This window comes from Cavia porcellus, unplaced genomic scaffold (genome assembly GCF_034190915.1).
Source record: "Cavia porcellus strain 051 isolate PalLab524CR breed Dunkin Hartley unplaced genomic scaffold, mCavPor4.1 scaffold_1, whole genome shotgun sequence".
NCBI lineage: Eukaryota > Metazoa > Chordata > Mammalia > Rodentia > Caviidae > Cavia > Cavia porcellus.
Genome location: NW_026947484.1, coordinates 125,336,058 through 125,356,623, shown reverse-complemented (window position 1 = coordinate 125,356,623; position 20,566 = coordinate 125,336,058). Strand labels below are relative to the sequence as shown.

General features: G+C 30.9%; 1 pseudogene; it reads left to right on the top strand.

Annotated features, from left to right (window-relative positions):
• Window positions 1–17,941, top strand: part of LOC100735148 (translationally-controlled tumor protein-like) — an 85,800-nt pseudogene extending 67,859 nt beyond the window's left edge.
• The last annotated feature ends 2,625 nt before the right edge of the window (window positions 17,942–20,566 follow it).

Here is a 20,566-nt window from a genome sequence, read left to right as displayed (position 1 = left end):
ATCAAATACACATATCGTAATAGAAACAGAGATAATATGATTATAAATTTCCATGCTAGCTGTAGTCCAGTTTGTTTTCTGGCTAAATAACTGTGTTAATCTGTGTCAAACATGAATAAATATGTAATATCAAAAGACTATAATTAATAATGAGATTAGTTTTCTACATTTTTTGAAAAACTCAAATAATTATTTGTTTGTAAAGAATAAAACTTTTGAACCTTTTCTTCTAGCCAGAGACACTTTGGACATAAAAGAAAAACTTTTTCAAGATTTTTCATCTTGGTGTGTTGGAATATATGATAAGGTATTGAACAAGTATTAATATGACTAGTTGAAGCAGTTAGATATTAATTTGTTGTAATAAACTTCTATGATTATAAAATACAATTTATTTTCTGTCCCATTTGAAATGCTAAGGTAATACTTTGTTTCAAAATGTGAAATTTTAATCAAGTATTTTCATAAATAATTGTCATCATTTTGACATATATTAATAGGAAAAGTTGAGATAAAGTAGTATATTGCCTTGAAAGAATTGAAATATTTTTAAAATACAAGGAAAATATATCATCATCACTCACCAGAGATGATTTTCTAGGAGAAGCTTAGCTTGATCACATTTGTTTGAAGGAAAGCTTAAAATGCACTGTACAACATCTTAATACACTTTTTTAAAACTAATTTTTAAACATTTGAAATTTTAAAAATGCTTTCATTAAGAATTTTTTTCTATTGTTTCCACATTCACTGTAAGGTCTGTTAGCAGAAAATGGTTGATCAGTTAAATATTTTAAAACAATTCTACTTTAAACATACATCAGCGGTAGTGATCTGGGCTCATGATTATCAATTCAACCCTACAAAGATTACTGAAGGATATTCTCAAGAGAGATAAAAATGACCACAGTTCCAGGAACAGTAGCAGAGTGGGATCATCAAGCAGGGAAAACAATTGAATGGAGTGGAAAAATAGACAGCCAATGGCAGGAAAATAGCCTGGCAGAGATGAGTCAGTGTAGGTTGGCTATAACCATTAATGGAGATGGCCTCAATACACAAAATAAATGGAACACAGGGAGAGTGCTCAGGAGACAGGATCCACCAATATGGTTTATACAAGAAACACATTTATTACAAAAGAAATTTCATAGACCAAAAAGCCAAAGGAGAGAAAACAATGCTCTAGAACCAGAATAAAGAAGGGTAGCTTGCCCATTGACTGGAGAATGGAAAAGAAAGCCATGACACTTTATACAATGGAAAGCTACTCAGCTATATTCTCAAGACTCTTGTAGTTAAATGTATACAACTGAAGATTATGCTCTTGGATGAAATGGTTCAAAGTTACATGAATGGACATTGTGTTTTCTCCCTAGTATACAAAACTAAAGGAGGTAGTGAGATCCAGAATGCACAATCAATATTGTGAAAGTGAAAGGGGAAGACATGTCTGAAAAGGGAAGGCAGTGGCCATTACTAGTCTATCTGCATATTTTGAAACCCTATATTATTTTCATTGTTCTATTTAGTTTGGTTTTATTCTGTTTTTTTATCATAATTGATGACATAGGCAGCTATTTCAAAGATAACAAAATATATTACTGTAGCCATTATTGATTTCCTATTATCTTGTTTTGAAACCATGTATTGCTTTCATTGTTTTGTTTTGATTGATTTTATTCTATTTTGTTTTGTTTGATTTTAATTATGTCTGATCGTGTCTTACTTACTTTTTACTCATTGCTGAGACAAAATACCTGAAGTCCAAGTTGGGAAAGGAAAGGTTTATTTCTTACAGTTTTTGGAGGTTTCAGTCCACACTCAGTTGCCTCCAAGACAGGCGGGCATGGCTGGACTGCAGTTCATGGCAGCTGCAGACAGCAAGCTCAAACCAGCAAAGAGAAAGACATACCTTCTTCCTGCCATTACATCACATCCTGACTCCACCCTTATGTGGGTGGAGCACTGACACCATCAATCTAAGCACTATACAATGAACCATCACAAATGAACAATGCAAACTCATGAGGCCTGGAGGACACAGACATAAACCATGACAGATGGTATAGGCAGATATTTTGAAGATAATAAAATTATCTTCAAAGCATTGGGTCATTATGGTAGCCAATGTTGTTTTCCTATTATCTTGTTTTGAAGTCCTGTATTGCTTTAATTCTTTTGCTTTGATTGTTTTTGTTCTATTCTGCTTTGTTTGATTTTATTATACCTGACAATATGAGCAATTATTTTGAAGAAAACAAGAGGCATTATGAGAGCCATTACTGATTTCCTTTTATCTTTTTAAAGTCCTGTATTACATTCATTATTTTATTTTGATTGACTCTATTCTGTTTTATTTTACTTGATTTTATTCTCTTCAATATCAAAAAATTTTAAAGCATACTTTCAGTTGAACGGAAGTCTGTTATTCTGATCCAGCAGTTTGACTCTTGCTTTGCATATCTTTTGAAATAAATTCACAGCTACTTTTATTGCTATCACTGAAGCTTAGGATACCATATTCTCCATCCCACATTGTAATGCCTAGAAATATTTGTATCAATATTTTTCTAGTAACATGTACTGGATATTTGATTAATACTTTATGGACTTTCACATGATAAAAAAGCAAAACATTATGATATACTATGCTAAGAGATTCGAAAACTTTTTTTCCAATTTTTATACGTTAGTATATTTTTGCAGTGCATGATACTTGCATTCCCTCTGAGGTGTTGGTACATGTACATAACAGATCTTAATATATATCTTCTCCTTCTCTTTTCATTTCTACCCTCTCCTTTCTTCTCTGGATCCCTCTTCACTTTTGCCAAAGATCTATTTCTTTATTTCCTATTATCTTTTATTTTGCTTTTTTATTTGTGTATTTGGTTTCTTGTAAAAGAAAAACTACACAGTATTTAAGCTTGTAGGTGTGATTCATTTCCCTTAACATTATGGTATTTAGGTACATCCATTTTCTTGCAAATGATTTAACATTATTGTTCTTTATGAATATTATATTATGTGAAGCAAATCACATGCCTTTCAATTTACAAATTCATGATCATAATGATAGTGTTCTCCAAGTTGATATATAGGAAATTATATGTATGTTTTCTTAATAGATTATTTTTTCCAAATTCATGCTGTCTTTCTATTACAGATTTAAAATGTATACTTATTTAAAAAGCTGACATTTAATAGTTGCATTACGTAACCAGGTGCATCTCAACATTGAAATATAATGTAAATTGATATGTCAAAAAACCCTACATTTTTGTACAAAATAATTTAAAAATTTCTGCATTAGAAAATTAGAAATGTATAATGAAAAGAATAAGAATTGCAGCTCTCACCAATATGCTAAAACATTTAGCTGTTATACTTTCTGTATCCTTTTCCCAGGAAATTATGTCAAAATATGGGGTATATTGTGGAAAGTTATTAACTGATATAAAATGTCTCTCTCCACTTTGAAAACAACAAAGTTATAATTTGTTCAATAATATGTTGAACAAATTACAACTTATTTCTTTTCTAAAAGAAAACAATATGTTGGTGGTGTTTCTTTTTTTTTTCGAATTTTGCCATAGATAGATATATAGGGCAAAAAATTCAAATGAATGAAAAATGAAATATTGAATAACATAATGCTAATAATCATCTTCATTTGTGTGGTAAAATTAGTTGATTTTAAATTTTTTCTACATACTTTTTCAGATATTCAAAAATAAAACTCTTATGACAAAGAATTTATGTCTACTAGAGGATAAAAATATATGGATATACTGAGAGAAGCCATTTCTTATTTTTATACAATATAAAAACACATTTGGTAGCTACTAAATTTAAAATCATAGCATACATGATTATCTATCTAAATATTAAAAACATATATATCGCCCAACAATTACCCCTTTGTAAATTATTTTCAACCTAGACTTTTTTTAGCAATTGTTTTAACAACAAATTATAATAAGACTTTTAACTAGCATTTGACTATTTGGGGATCAAACAATATTTTTTAGGTAATGTGGAAAATTCTGTCATTTAAAGTCCTGAGCAAATGTATTAAACACATAATGGAAATATATTTTTATTTCCTTTCATGATTAGGGATATAATCACTAGAGTTTAGCGAAAGTCTTAGAAAAAGTCAAACTTAAAATTCCTAATGAAAAATTATGTCACAGAATCAATTTAAAATAGGACAGCTCTTTTCTCCTCAGGGCAAGAAAAATATGAACGTTGGCTTAAAAGGTATTTTTCATTTCCAACTTCAAACTTTTACATCCCCAACTACAAACTTTTTGGTTAAGTATCTTATATTATTCTATATTTTGAAAATATTAAAATGTTATTAATGTAACCCCTGAATTGCTAGGATGCCTGCTAGTTTTTTATTCCAGTGACTTCTAAAAGGAAATTTAAATGACTACTGAGGCAAGGAAAAGAAACATTTGGAGAACTGTGCATGGCAGTTGATTGATTATAGTGACCAAAGCTAGGAGTTCTAAATTAAGAGATATACATGTGCTTAGCCATTGATCTGAACAAAGAGAAAAAAAATCTATAAAAGAAAAACATTATAATTCAACAGAATGGCCACAGGTACTTAAACCAATAATTTGAAATTGTAATACTGGCAAACATAGTAGCTTTCTCTTACAATTGAAGCAGTTCAACAATGTTGCTTTTTATTCTTAAAATCCGAACATTTAAAATTTCTAAAAAGTGAATTTACTTTTATTTAACATTTTGAATCAATAGAACTTATTGATCTTGTCCATTCGTGTAACATTAAACAGTGAGGTGGAAACAAGATCAGGTAAAATTTGAGGAGTTCTGAAAACATTCATTCTTTCATTAAGAAATATTCATGTTTGCATCCGTGTGTCAGGCACTGGATTAATGAGTAAGTTCTATAGAAGATAGTTATGTTAGACAGCCGGAAAAATATGAACCAATGATATGTGCTACTGTACAATTATTGAGGAAGTCATGGAATGGTCACTTTCAGATGAGATCTGAAAGACAAAAAAGAAGTAGCCACAGATAAAAGGGGCGCAATATGTTCACCATTCACAATTACTTCAAAATCCTTTAGGGAACATAGCAGGTATCAGTGTATTACAATTTAAGCCAAGTATGAAGCAATAAGATATTCAGAAATGTTTGCCTGATTTATTTCACTTAAAATTATTGTCTCTAGTGCTTCCACTAGCTAAAAATGTCTCAATTGTAGCCTTTATTGATGAACAAAAAAACCTCTACATCTTCTTTATCCATTCCATGGTTGATAGGGATTTGGACTGTTTCCAAGATACATGTATTATAAATTCACTGCTGTGAACATAGATATGCCTATACCACTACAGTATGATGTTACTAATTCTTTCAGGAAAATAACAAGCAAAAGAATAATTGGACCAAATAGAAACCCTAACCCCAGCGTTTTTTATGAAACTCCACATTGATTTCCACCATGTTGGCACCAGCCTTCACTATCACCAGCAGTGGAAGAGGGTTCCTTTTTCCCAGCACCTCAGCCAGCATTTGGTATGTCCTAATACCAAAACCAGAAAGGATCCAATCAAGCAACAGGTCAATCTCATTAATGGACATAGAAACAAAATTCCTCAATAAGATAATAACCAAGAGAATGCAACAAACCATCAAGAACATTATACATCATAGCCAAATAGGATTCATCCCAGAGGTGAAATGATGATTCAACACATGCAAATTAATAAATGTAATATACACCATATTAACAGTGCAAGGGAAAAATCACATGATCATTTCAAAAGGCATAGAAAAATCTTTTGACAAAATGTAACTCAAATTCCTGATTTAATCCTAAAGAAAACTGAAATAGTTTCTATGTCTCAATTTCATAAAAGCTATCTGTGACAAATCATACTAAATGGTTAAAAATTAGAGCTTTAACTATAAACTCAGGAATGAGACAAGATAGGCCACTATCACCACTCCTATTCAATATAATTCTGGAAGTATTAGAGCAATTAGACAAGATAAAGTGACAAAAGCAATAAAGATAGGAAAGAAAGAAGGTAAACTATTCTATTTGTGAACCACATAATACTTTACATAGAAGACGCTTTTATAGCTTTTTAACATCTAAAATTGTAAGTTACATTACCAAAATATGAAAAATGAAAAATTATACATAGTAAATTTTTGTTATTTTTTATTTTAAAAACAAAAAAGATAGAAATGATACAGAATTTCAAAAATAAATAGTAGAAAATTAACAATAGTAAATAAATTGCATATCATCTTACAAGTAGTTATTCAGGTTTTGAGATTTAGGCATGAAAAAATGATCTAACAATGGAAACACAAACTGTTCTTTTCACAGAACTTACAGAGATTAGTAGTATAGTTATTTACCTTGTAGCTACATACATAAACACACACATATATATACATATATAATCTATATACATATAATATTTTCCCTTTTTTCTGCTTTTCTCTATCTCAGTTCTTTCCTTTTGAGTGTTTTCTTTCCTTCTCATTTTCACAATATCTACTGTACATTTATATCTTATTACTCTTTCAGTTTTTTACATAAGGAGACAATTTGATATTTATGAGTCTAATTTATTTCACATATGACTATGGTCTTAAGATGCATCTCATTCACTTACAAAAGCCTCATTTATCTTTCTTTATAGCTGAGTGTTATGCCATTGCACAAAAATGTAACATCTTTTTTATTCATTCCATGGATGATGGGAATTTGGGTTGTTTCCAAGATTTAGCTTTTACAAATTATGCTGCTACAAACATGAGTACATAGGTATCACTGTGGAATGATGTTTTCAATTCTTCTAGGAAAATACCTAGAAAGAAAATAGCTGGATTGAATAGGACCTTCAAGCCTAGGTGGTTTTTTGTTTGTTTGTTTTGTTTTTGTTTTTGTTTTTTATATCCACACTGATTTCCCCAGTGCTTTTTCCTGTCTACACTCCTACTGGCAGTGGAAAAGTGTTTGTTTTTCCCGAGTCTCATCAACATTTGTTATTGGTTGATTTCTTGATGGCAGCCATTCTTTCTGGAGTGATATGAAGTCTTGATGTTGTTTTAATTTGCATTTCTCAAATGAACTGCATGGGAAGTACTTCAAAAAAATCTACAAATGTGATCTCATATTGTTAATAAAGGCTTTGCATTTCAAAAGAGATCACCGAGTGAACAGAGTGAAAAGAAAACTTACAGAATGGGAAAAAATTTAGCCAATTTTCCCTCAGACTTAGGACTTACATTCAGAACATAATGAAGACGTGAAAAACAGCATGCTTCTCAAATTTAAAGACCAGTTGAAAGATATGTACTAAGTTTTGATCACTATGATCAAATACATGAGAAAATCACAATTCAAAAGAGAAAAGTTTATTTTCACTCATGGTTTTGATTCCATGCCAATTGATACAAGGTAGAAACAGTATGGCAGAATGAGTTAGCAAAGAGCTGCTCATCTTGGTAGTCAGGAAGCAGAAAGAGAAGGAAGAAACCGTCAGTGAAAGAGGGCCTCCTCCTTCTACTTCTTCAGATTGTTCAGAGACTCCCTTTAAATGGTGGAAGAAATCTGTTCTATTACTTTATTATTTCTGAACAATCTGAAACTGGTTAAACAACCAAATTTTGAAAGATTAAGATAATAATTGTCTAAAACAGAAAAAGAGCAGTATCTGTCCTCATATTCTACCATAAGAGCTTAATCACTGCAGTAAGACAAGAATAATACAGGAAAATTGGAGCAGAATTAATTGTTTTTCCTTGGTATAGAATACAATCATCTAAGTTATTTATAATGTTTAATAAAAAACTAGAAACTTTGAAGAATGTAAGGTCAGGATAAATATTTTAGGATTTCCGAAGATTAATAGAGAACACTATTACGTTTTAATAAACATTACCATAAATTAGAACATCAAAATATAAGAAACATAAATGAAAATCTTAATGTTCCCAAATGTGTGTAACAAATGAAGTGTTACAAAACTTATGAGAATTTTTAAAAAATTAAAATATATATTAATTTACAGTATTGAAGTATATGTGAATCTATATCAAAATATTAGTTTAAGATTTTATGCCATATTTAAAGCACAAAGTAGTTAGCAAAATTTTCAAAAGGAGAAGGATAACTCAAAAGAATTTACTGTATTTTTTTAAATATTTATTTTAAAGCAATGGTATCAAAATAACAAGGCACCACAGTGTCACACACTCACTACCTCCTTTATTTCACAGGCTGAGGCAAGAGAATTACAAATTTCATTCAAATTTGAGTAATTTATCAATGTGCTACCTCAAAATATAAAACTAAACAAGATTAGGGTTATATCTCAGTGGTGGCATCCCTGCCTACTGTGTGTAAGATCTTCGGTTCAGTACCACACAGTACTACGAAAAAGAAAAAAAAAATTTTTTTTTCAATACAAATTAAGATGTCATTAGGTTCAATGCCATAAAGTTCATAAATTGGATCACACAAATTGGGTCAAAAAAATTTAACAAAAGTTCTTAGATTGTTTACTAAAGAAAAAAAATAATTTTCTAAAACCATTTGTTTTACACACACACACACACACACACACACACACACACACACACATATATACTTAAAAGACTATAAAGATTTCTTGGAGCAACCCATAAATCCAAAAATAATCACATACATGAACACTACAATAAAATTTCAAATTTTCAAGAAATTAAAAATATTTACAGTTCTGTGGTAGGCAATAGGGTTTCAGGTAATAACTTCAAACATACAAAATTCATTTTCTTTTTCCTTTTTTTTTTTTTTTTTTTTTTAATTTTGTTACTGGGATTGAGCTCATGACCTAGTGCTTGCAAGGTAAAGCACTTATGCCAATGAGCTAAACCTCCATAAAATTTGTAAAGAGGACTTCATCAAAATGGAAAGCAAATCCTCTTCTGAGAACAGGAAAAGTAGTCAAACATCATATATATTTCAAGTGTATGTGCCTGTATAATAAGCTTGCAGATAACTCCACACTGACTGAGGAAAGCTGAAAGCTTTATCTTGAAGGTCTAGAACATAACAGAGATACTCATTTTAGAATTTTTAATTTTGACACAGTTCTGAAAATTATAGAGAAGGCAACCTATGAAACAATGAAACAAGGCATCTAAACTTGAAAAAGGGAGTCAAATTTTCAGTTTGAAAATATAATGATCCTATAAGAGAAACTTTAAAGGCTTCACAAAAAATAAAAATTAAGAAATGATGCGAACATGCAGGATACAAAATCAATATACACACAGGGAAATAAAAAAGTGGGGCTGGGGATTTAACTCAGTGGCATAAGTGCCTGCCTTGCAAGCGTGTGGTCATGAGTTCAATCTCTGGTACCGATAAAAAAGAAACAGACAAAACAAACAAACAAAAAAGTGAACACCAAATATTCTAGAACATTAGTGAATTATTTGAAATTGAAATCTACCAATTTCATTTATAGTAGCTACAAAAGATTTAGAGCCTCGGATTAAATTTAACATAGAATTGAAGCACAGGTGATTGGACGGTAGAAAAGAACAAAATATATCATACACATTAAATCCCTCCAAAAAATATGAAATCAGGAAGAAGGTAAGCAGAAGAGGAGACAGGGTACAGGTAAGAGAAAATGATCAAACTATGTTATAGGTATGTGTGAATCTGCCAAAATGAATCTTATCACTCTGTAACAAATAAAAATGAAAAGACAAATGGAATAAATTTGTAAATGAAAAATATAATATTGACAAAAACTGAATAAGGCACACAAAAATGAAATAAATGTCCTGCTCATTAACTCAAACAGTGAATTTTATTAGAATATTTTGACAGCCAAAAACAATTCAGTTGTAAAACGGATTCAATTGCTATGAAAATACGTTATACTTTTCATAGAACTAGAAATGTCTTCTAAAATTTTCATGGAACAATGAAAATCCTCAGATAGCTAAAGTAATATTGAGCAAAAAGGCAAAAGAATGAACTGCGCTATAGATTAGGAAGTCATCAAGTCAAAAGAATATTTCTTTCATCAAAACAGTAATATAGATGAATGGAACAGAATAGAAACCCTAGAGGTAAATTAACGTATCTATAACCAACTAATTTCTGACAAAGGGACTAAAGTTGTGCATTGGAAAATAGAAAAAATCATGTTTGAACTTTTAGTTTCTTCTCATCTCTGTGTAGTAATTTCAATAAATATTCTTGATAATTGAGTATAAACATGGGAAAAAAGTGAAACTCTACCTTCTCCTTTTCAGTTTCAAAAATCAACTCAAAATGTATAATTTTCTAAAAGTGAGACATAAAACCTTGCAACTAATGAAATAAAATGCAGGAAAAGTACTTCATGACATTGGAAGGAGAAAGGAATTTTCTTAAACAAGTTTATAAAAGTACAGGAAACAAGCAAAAAGAAAAATATAAGATTATATCAATCTAAAAAGCTTCTGCAGTGTGAAGAAAACACTTGTCAAAGTGAAAAGACACTTTATGAGAAACAATAAAATAATTACTAACTCTACAGCGGACAAAAAATTAACATACCAAATATATAAGAAACTCAAAAAAATATGTATACATAATAGCCTAATGGGAAAATGGGCAATGAATCTGAATAGATATTAAACAAACGAAGTCATTCAAATGACAATGATACAGAACTGTGCTAAATGACTAATCATCATGGAGAAGCATACCAAACTATGTTCAAATATCACCTCAAGTCATTAAAAATGGCTATTCTTCAAAAATAAAGGTAACAGTGTATAAGTCCTATAAGGTTGTAAAGAAAATAGAATATTTGTACAAATGGGTATTAATTAAGCTCTTTAAGCCATTATGTAAAACACTGTGATGATTTCTCCTCCAACAACAACAAAAAAATACAAATGCAGCTGCCACATGAATAAGTGCACTCCTCTGTATTTATTCAAAAGAAACAAATCACTACATTACAGACATATCCTCACTTCTATTTTCTTGCCACTCTATTTCACTAGAAAAGTGTAGGTATCAACCTACCCTTTGGTATAAAGAAAATGCAACACATATGGAATCTAAAAGGTTATACTACTTAGCCTTAACAAGAACAAAATAATGTTATTTTTAATAACAGATGAAATTGAAGATCAATATTTTCAGTGAAATGAGAGACACAGAAGGACTACTAGTGTATGTCATGACTCATTTGTGGAACTTAAAAAAAAAATAACATTATAGAACTTGAGAACAGAATATTTGTTACCAGAGACTGCAGAAAGTAGGCTGACGAAAGGAAGGTGGAGAGAAAATAGGAAAGGTTAATCTGTGGGTCCTAAATTACAGTTAGATGGAAATAAAAAGTCTTTAAAATCCTGTGCTCCGTATTTTAAAAATCTGGAAGGAAGAATTTTGAATATTTCATTGTAAAACTATGTTAAATAGTTGAGAAAATAAATGCATAGATTGATATAAACATGCATCTTATAAATACACTGAAACACTAAATTCTATCCCATTCATATATATACTTATGTTTCATGAATCAGTTTGAAAAGTAATTAAAAATAAAAATAAGAAAAATTGTATTCAGAATGAAAAATAAGATACCCTAAAAGAAAATGATTACAATCTGCATACAAACCACAGTAAAGTATATATTATAGAAATGTTAATCTTTATTCAATATGTTTAACAATACATTTAATCAAGGAAAGACAAATTAAATTAAAGTGATACATTTTATGTACATTAGAATGACTAAACTTAAAATGTTTTATTACCCCAAGTGTTAAGGATGTAAAATGAAATAATCTTTGATGTATTAGTGAGTGTAAAATTGTATAACCACTTTGAGAGAAACATTTTACAATCACTAGCAAATTGAATACGTACCAACCTATTTATTGTACGACCCAACCATTAACTTCTCAAATAATAAACCAATAAAAAATGCAAACACTTAAAAATACTGGTAAAAATAACCTAATGGATATTATTTTTGTATGTTGTAATATTTTCCTAATGGATATTGTTTATAATAAAAGACTGAGGGAAATAATGTTCAATTAGTAATGGGTAAACACATTTTAGAGGAAAATGGGATAATTCTCAGTTGTAGAAGTGAAAAACATTAATTTTTTTCAAAAACAAGATAAGTGAAAGGGGACTTAAAATAGTTTGCTCTCTGCATTAATAAAGTGTTTCAATAGTGAAATGTAAGCTACACTTCTTTTTCTACGCAGAAGCTATTTCTGTAAAGTAATACAAAGGAATTTGGGGGAATGGAATGATTACTAACATGGATGATGTCTTCATAAATTTATACCGCCACCAAAACTCAATGAATTGTATACTTTCTGTGGGTCTATTTTGTTCAATAGTTACATTTTAATGACAATCAGAGTGTCAAATCATTATGTACCTTATATATTGGAAGTGTTTTATAAGTTTTTGAATATTTTTTGACCAAAATTTATTTTTCTCTCTCATGTTTTTACCGCTTATTGTTATGGAGAAAAAAAAAGTCTCTTTAAATATATCACTGTCTTCTAGAGTAAAAACAATTTAAAATGCTCCAATATTATAAGTGAATCAGATGACCATGTATCTGGATGCCAGAATTATTCTTGTTAAGATTTTAGAAAACAAATATGGCGACATATATTTCAGTACATCTGCTGAATATATAATGAGATACAGACCATGGAAGTCTATATTGCTTTTTTTTTCTAACCACATTCACTCCAGAAATATAAAGGACCAGCATCAACAAAGCTTTCATGGGTTGTTGTACAACTACAATTCATGTACTCCCCCCACACCTATCATATCTTTTATAATCCATAAGATTTTCATGCATTTAGCATTACAAATTCTGAATTTATATTCATTACTTAAGTAGAAGAAATTTAGTTTGCATTTTATGTATCTGAATGTTATCTCTATTTTTAAAACAAATTTAAATGCAAAGATAATACAGAGATATATTTCTATAGTTTTCTGAGAAACTTTTGAAGTTGAATGCTTTTTCAAAATATTTGTAAGGAAACACTAAAATATGAATGCAGAATAGAGTGCAATGCCAGTCAATTACCTGAGACTTCAGTAATGATGCCCATTATGTTCACTGAACTGTATCCAGTTGGCAAAAGTTAATCTAGAGGGAAAGAGTCTAAATTTCAACAAAATGTTTTTCTGGTTAGATATTAAACATTGGTGGAGCTGATTGTTGGCAGATTTCCAATTCGGAGTCTGCCTCACATCTGCTTCATCTGTTTGTTTTATGTGATCTCTGGTTTACAGACTGTCATATTTAGGAAAAGTAAACTGTCCCAGAAATCTAATCTGCAATGCTGGTTTCTTGATTTAGTTTAAGAAATCTCTGTTGATAATGCCAAAATTTCTCACATAATGTTATCTTTTGACAAAGTACGCACTGGGGTGCAATTAGGACTATGCCAATTTTTTTGCTAGACTGTCCACTTTAAAGGAGTTCATAGATATTTACTCTGCTGCCACATAAACCTTATTTAGTGGTCCAAATCCCTAAAAGTCAGCAGATCTGAAATATCAAGGGAAACTAAAGTACAAAAGCTACATATGGGACTATTTGGGTTGAGTATTTTCTATCTATTGTACAAGCTGTAAAATGATACATAAATATCAAGGGAGTAAGCTATTAATATTTCCTCAGTTAAATAATTTATTTAAATATTGCAAACTCCCATGAGATGGAGCGCATGAAGATGAAGGAATGAAAAACAAAAATGTGCTACGTACGTGTTCCAACTCCCTTTGAAGAGTGAAACCTTTGTGTACTACAAATAAGCACTAGTAAAAAATTAAACTAAAAATACTGTAAGCTACAAACTTCAAAAGCTAGTAATATTTTATTAGTAAATGCCATAGTTTTGTGTTTATGACAGTTGTATCAGTTATATTTTGATATTAATTTAAAATTGTCAAATGTATTCAAACTATTTGTCACAATAATTCATGACAATGTGTTTATTGTTCTATAAATGAAATGACTGTATTTTAGTTTTGAAGAGTACTCAAAACAAAAATTGTAAAATTGGAATATTAAGACAATATACCAAAAGTTCCTGGATACAGACCTGGGGTGTCTCTTAAATTTAATGTGGATAATTCTTTCCCTTAAACTAGTGACAAAATTAAGGTGTAATTTCTAAACATGTTAGTTCCAGGAGGGAAAGAAAAAATACAAACAGGAAATAATATCACAACACTTATGACTTTCAATCTGGGTCTATTTTTACAGTAAGAATCTTGACTTCTCAACACTCTTTTAAGCATTAGCAGGATGCTACTCTGTTGTGTTGAAGTCTAGACACGAACTAGAACTAGTGACTGTGAGCTAGTAAGTGTGACTTAAAGGTTCATTTGAGTAGGATTAATGAGTAATTTTAACATGAAATGCTAAGTGAAATAGTAATAGAGTTCCACAAGGTACTATAATAGCATAGGAGAGACAAATATTTCCTACAGAATTCAGTGAGATGCAATGAGATGGTTTCTCAGTAGAAGTTGAAAAAATGAAAGGAAAAGAAACATCAGTAAGCCAGTGAAAACACCATCAGCAACATTATAAATATTCAGAGCAGCAATGGATACTATAAGGAAATGTTAGCCCCATCATTAGGTCTACATCCTTGAGTTTTTACCCAGTCACATTTTCTCTTGCAGTAAACTTTCACTTAGTACATTTGTCTCTAATTTGACTGAATGAATAATTCAATCATTTTTCCAATCAGAGAAACAATTCTGTCTTCACTGTCAAATAATAATGCTTGGAAAATATAAATCCCCTTTATAAGTCATGGGGATTATATGTTAAAAATGAAACCAATTCACTGTTTCCTACTGAACTTCTAATTGTTCAGACGACTATCTTTTCTCATGCCACCTATTTTTCTCATGGCCGAGTCAGAATACTGCAGGCCAAAAGTTAGGGAGAAAAGTTGTATTTACCAGAGCTCACAGTTTATAGAGATTTCAGTCCATAATGGACTGGCTCCAGGGCAAGGTGGCTTGGCAGAGGCCTTTTACAGAATAATTCATGGCTCTCACAAGTTAGCAAAAGCAAGAAGGAGTCTTAATAGCTTCTTTCTGCCTGTTTTATATTCTGTTGAGGCAACAGTATTTGCGGCAATGCCAAACCCATCAGTAGACTGATTTAGTAATCATACACCCTTAATCCCAGAAACACACACAGTCTAGATGCAGGCACCTTTGAAAAAGCCCTAAGAATGCGTATGGTTTTGAGAGGAATCTAGATGCAAATTATAACAATGTTAAAGGATGCTTTGTTCAAAATAACTCTGTAGAGAATGAGAAACAAATTGAGAGTCATGATTCTGAGTGAATTACAACTAACATACTGGTGAAATGTACTTATCAACAATATTTAAAGTTACTGTCTGTTTTACACAGCCTCGCTAGAAAGATGGTAGTTGAAACATGATTTTGTTAAAATTAAGTGTCAACAACTACTGGATCATGAGAATGCAAGCCGATCATCAATAATATCTGACATTTGCATCTTCTTTCAGAGGTTTATGTTTTTATTCTTGTCAGAAAATGTGGTTTTGCAGTATGTTATTCATCATTTTTCTTTAAAATAGGGTGCATAATTCTATTTAATCTAATGTCTATTAATAAAATATTTTCTTTTGCTATTTATTCTATTTTGTTAATTGAAAATTGCAGAGTGGTTGCTGAGTAATAAACTACTTTTACAGTTTTTCAGTAGAAAACTACACTAAAATGGTAATACATATTAAAAATACAAATATAAATGGATACTTCACTTAGATATACCAAAAAAGTATTGATAAATGTTCTTTACCGTTAGATCATTTGGCTCTGTCCTTGATATTAAAATGATACAAATGAAAGATTGATATTTATAAGAGAACCACATTTTTTGGTAACAGTTGGCAGGTATTGTACAAAAACAGTGCGATTGTTTGAGAAGTTTTTATAAACATAATGAAACAACGAAACATAATGTTCAGTTTCTAACATAACTGTATCCTAAACTAACTGCTAAGGCAAAAAAATAAGGCTTCATTTTGGTGATTTTTCATTTTATAAGAATGCCTCATGATTCATAAATTGAGAGATATTCATGTAAAAATCCTTGAAAAGCTTCCATATTTTTTAACTTTTCAAAATAATTTATTTCTGTGAAGTCAAAAATTTATCGTTTAGCTGACTCTGGCTTCACAACAAAGGCTTCATTTTTTTCCTCCTTGGTATGAGTCAATACTGTCCCTCAGTATCTCTAGGTAGTCATCTTCTATAAAGGACGATGTATACATTTATAATTCTGATACATAGATTATAAGTGTGTGTTTATGTTTCTATATACAGCTTTGCCTTTTCTTACATTTCAGTTTCAGTAATTAAAAAACGTTTGCTCAGTATTAACAAAAATATGTTCTGAGCATTGTTAACTACCTCTATTTTTACTACTCTTCCGCTCTATATCAGTCAAAATAGTCTAGGCCTTAAAAGACAAAATAACTTCAGAGTCAAAATAGTATTTTGTGAGAAATATCCACAAAGTGCTTTTCCTTAAGAATCTAGGACACTACCTAAGAAAGTAGCGTAAATCTGATACTAAAGTGAGAGTCAGATTACAAAGGATAAAAAAAAAAATTGTATTTCTTGTAAAGCAGCAGTCTTTTACATTTACTACAATGACAAACAAAACAGAAAAATATTTTAAGCCTATTTTGACTTTGTGTTGAAAATAAGAAAGCATAGATGTGTTGTTATGGTCTAGTTATATTAATAAACTAATTCCCATGTCTCATTTATTATATGTAGTAGTCTTAATAATGCAAGAAATCAAATAAAAAGATATATAATATATATTTACTAACTGAATATTATTAATGTACTTATGTGATACTAATAAACAACTTTATATACAATGTGCATGCAAAATCTAGGAAAAGTATTCGTTGTTAGTCATTAATGAATATGTAAATTGTTCAGTTTCTCTAGTAAAGTTAACTTTTATATAGCTCTTAGAAGACTATTAAAGGTTAAAGTTTTGTATGTGAGCTTTTGGGCTCCAAGTTTGGGAAAACAGCCTAAGCGTAAAACCAGGTGCTTAATAAAAGACTTCACTAGAAATGTAATTATACATATCCTCAAATGAATAGTATGTCTCACTGAGTGCTAAGCATCTACCCTCATGTTATGTTATATCTGCAAAACTATCAAAACACAGCATGGGTTTTTACAGTAGCATATGAGATAATACCTGGTATGTAAATACCAGATAACCAAACTATTTCAAAGAAAGCATGTTGCCTCACATTATTCTGTTAAAATGTGCCTTTATAAAAATGCAAGTTAAGAGTGAAAGTGGTAAACCTCATCAGCCAGGATGAGACGTTCTCTGACATTTACAAGATCTGGGAGACTGCTGACAGGCTGTAGATGGAGGGCAAGATGGTCAGTGAACAGAGAGTAACACTCATGACTCAGCTCATTGGTGGAAATGCCTCTGCTGAAGGCCCTGAGAGCAAAGGCACTGAAAGCCCAGTAGTCACTGGTGTTGATTTTGTCATGAACTGTCACTTGCAGGAAACCAGCTTCACAAAAGAGGCCTATAAATAGTACATCAAAGATTATATGAAGTCAATCAAAGGCAAACTTGAAGAACGAAGACCAGAAATAGTAAAACCATTTATAACACAGACTGCAGAGCAAATCAAGCACATCTTTGCTCATTTCAGACTATAACTTCTTTATTGGTTTAAACATGAATCCAAACAGCATAGCTGATGTGCTGACCTACTGTGAGGATGGTGTGACCTCATTTATGACTTTAAGAATGCTTTAGAAATGGAATAATATCCGTGATTCGGTGGTTACCTTGAATCTACCACTTGTCATAATTGGCTGCTGCTTCTCACCCAAGCAAGGCCAGGATTTTAGGCAGTTGAACTATTTCATCTTGAAGGCTTTGTTTATTTCGAAAGTTATTTGTTTGGAGTGGAGGCATTATTTTTTTAAGGAAAAAAATGCATGTCATGTAGGTTGCCTAGAATAAAATGCATTTAAATTCATTTGAGAAGATGCCTCTTAGTTTAATAATTGAATAAATTAAATTCAGTGTAGTGTTTGTGGAGAAGATAGAACCTGGTCTCAGACCACTGCTAAAAAGCATTTGGGGGTGTTAAATAGCTGACTTTATCAATGTTTTTGGAACATTGAACACAGCTGTTTGCAGTCTCCCTGTTTGAATGTCCACCTTGTGTTCTTTGATACTGTGATTTGAGGAACTATTTTCAAGAAAATAGTGTGTAATCTACTAGCAGGTAATTTCTTACTGTTATGGTTTTTTGTTTTGTTTTGTTTTGTTTTGTTTTGTAGTTCTGTATTGCGTGTACCCTTACGCCGCTTTGGTTTGTTTTGTGTTTTTCTCTTTTTCCTCTTAAATTAAAAAAATAAATAAATAAAAAAAATAAAAAGCATAAGACTGTCTGCAAGTAACTTCTGCAGCAGAAATTATTTCAGAGACCGGGATATAAGACAAGAATCAAAGTTTTAATTCTGAGATGCAGAGAAGGGAAAAAGTCTATGTTCAGAGCAGTGCCAACATTTGAAGTGGAGCCTTATAATACTTCAGCATCTAGAGTGGAATTAGTTAATTCTGGAAGAGATTATCAAAGGAATGAAAAGACTGAACTCGGTTGGAAAAAAATGGAACACATTATTTCTTAATTGTGCACCTTTCCACTTCAAGTAGAAAAATTATATGAGAACTCTGGTGGATTAACAACAGTCAACTTGTGACACCCAGTTTAACTGAATCAGTTTGGTGTGGTTTGGAAGGCTCACCTGAGGACTGTTGCCCACAACAAAAAGCAGATGTGAAGGGATAATGGTATATTGTTAGTTCTCTTGGAAAAGCTTGTCATGCTGGATTTCCTGATATGAATTCAAGTGTTATCATCATCAGTGGAGTTTAGGTCCTCTGTCACTAAGGATGGCTGTGATTTTCTTTGGCATAACTCTGATCTTTACCTTAAGTGTTGCTTCCTGTCTCTACTGCAGATCTCTTAGCCTGCTGGCAGAGATCCTTCATCATGCTGGTACAGACTTTCTAGGCCTTTGGGCCTCCACAGAGCAGATCTTGACGTAGATGTGCATGATACATTATCCTTGGCACTAGGCCTTCTGTTGGATTCTTGGAGGACATTGCCAGGGGCTGAAGATCTCCAGCTGGAATCATGCAAGGCATTGTCATGGGATATAGTCCTTTAGTTTGATTCTTTGGAACTCTAGTGTGTGGATAGTTTTCCCAGTCTTCTATATTTCATTGAGTATTTTAAACTATGCTATCAAGTATGACCTGCATTAGATTTATTCTCTTGTAGATCAAGACTACAATCACAAATATTCACTCTCTAAAGTTTTTTGAAAGAAATAATTTGCATTAGTGTATATTAATTGCATGAAATGGTGAGTTCCTGGTATTTTCATTTGTGTATATAATCTACTTTGATAGTTTCTATTCTCTTCCTTTCCTTTACTGTCCTTCACTTCCTTCTTCCCCTTATCACCTTGTACCTAGAAATTTTAAGCAAGCTGAAGTTGTTAAAGAAGTTGAAAATTTAGTTGGATGCATTATGTTAAGAAATGATTGGCAAATATTTTTAAAATAAAAAATAGTACTGAAAAATGGAACTTATGATAGTAATAGTGTCTTCTGAAATAATGCTTCCTAAAAATTCAAAACCTCCATGAAATAATCATGAACAGGCTGAACTGTTTTGAGATGCAAACTCCAGGGAAAAACAGTGCTAAGAATTTCTTCTTTCCTGCCATTCATTTCATATTTCTGACTTTGTTTTTTTATTTCAAGCTTAAATTAAAACTATAACAAAATATAAAAGTGGCCCAGGTTGAGAGTATATAAACGTATTGCCTTTTCCCATCCAACAGTTTATACTTAAGAATAATCATGAATAGATAGGGAATTGAACACTTTTTCATTATATATAAATTGTAATTTCAGAGAAATTGTTTAAAACAAAACTTTGAAATTGTTCACCCACTTTTCCTAGTGTTATTTCTATAAGGATGAATTGGTATTTAGAGTTTATTGATTTCCATTTGATATTTTAGCAGTTATCACAGCTCTAACAATAGTTGAAACAGAAAAATAAGTTATTATAGTTTTAAAATAAAGTATCAATGTGATTACTGTATCAAGTTTTTGGAAGAAGCAAATTAAAATGTTACTATTTAAGATTATATGTTGGTAATACATAGAAATTCCACTAAAAGATACAAATATTAACATTGAAAAATCGATCAGCAATTATACTGAGCTAAAAACAATATACAAAGATCAATTTTGTATACTAGCAAAATATGAAAAAGACAAACAACACAAATATTAGCAAGATAATCAAATAAAAATGAATTCTGACATTATTGAATATATGTTTACAAGCATTATAATTGCTT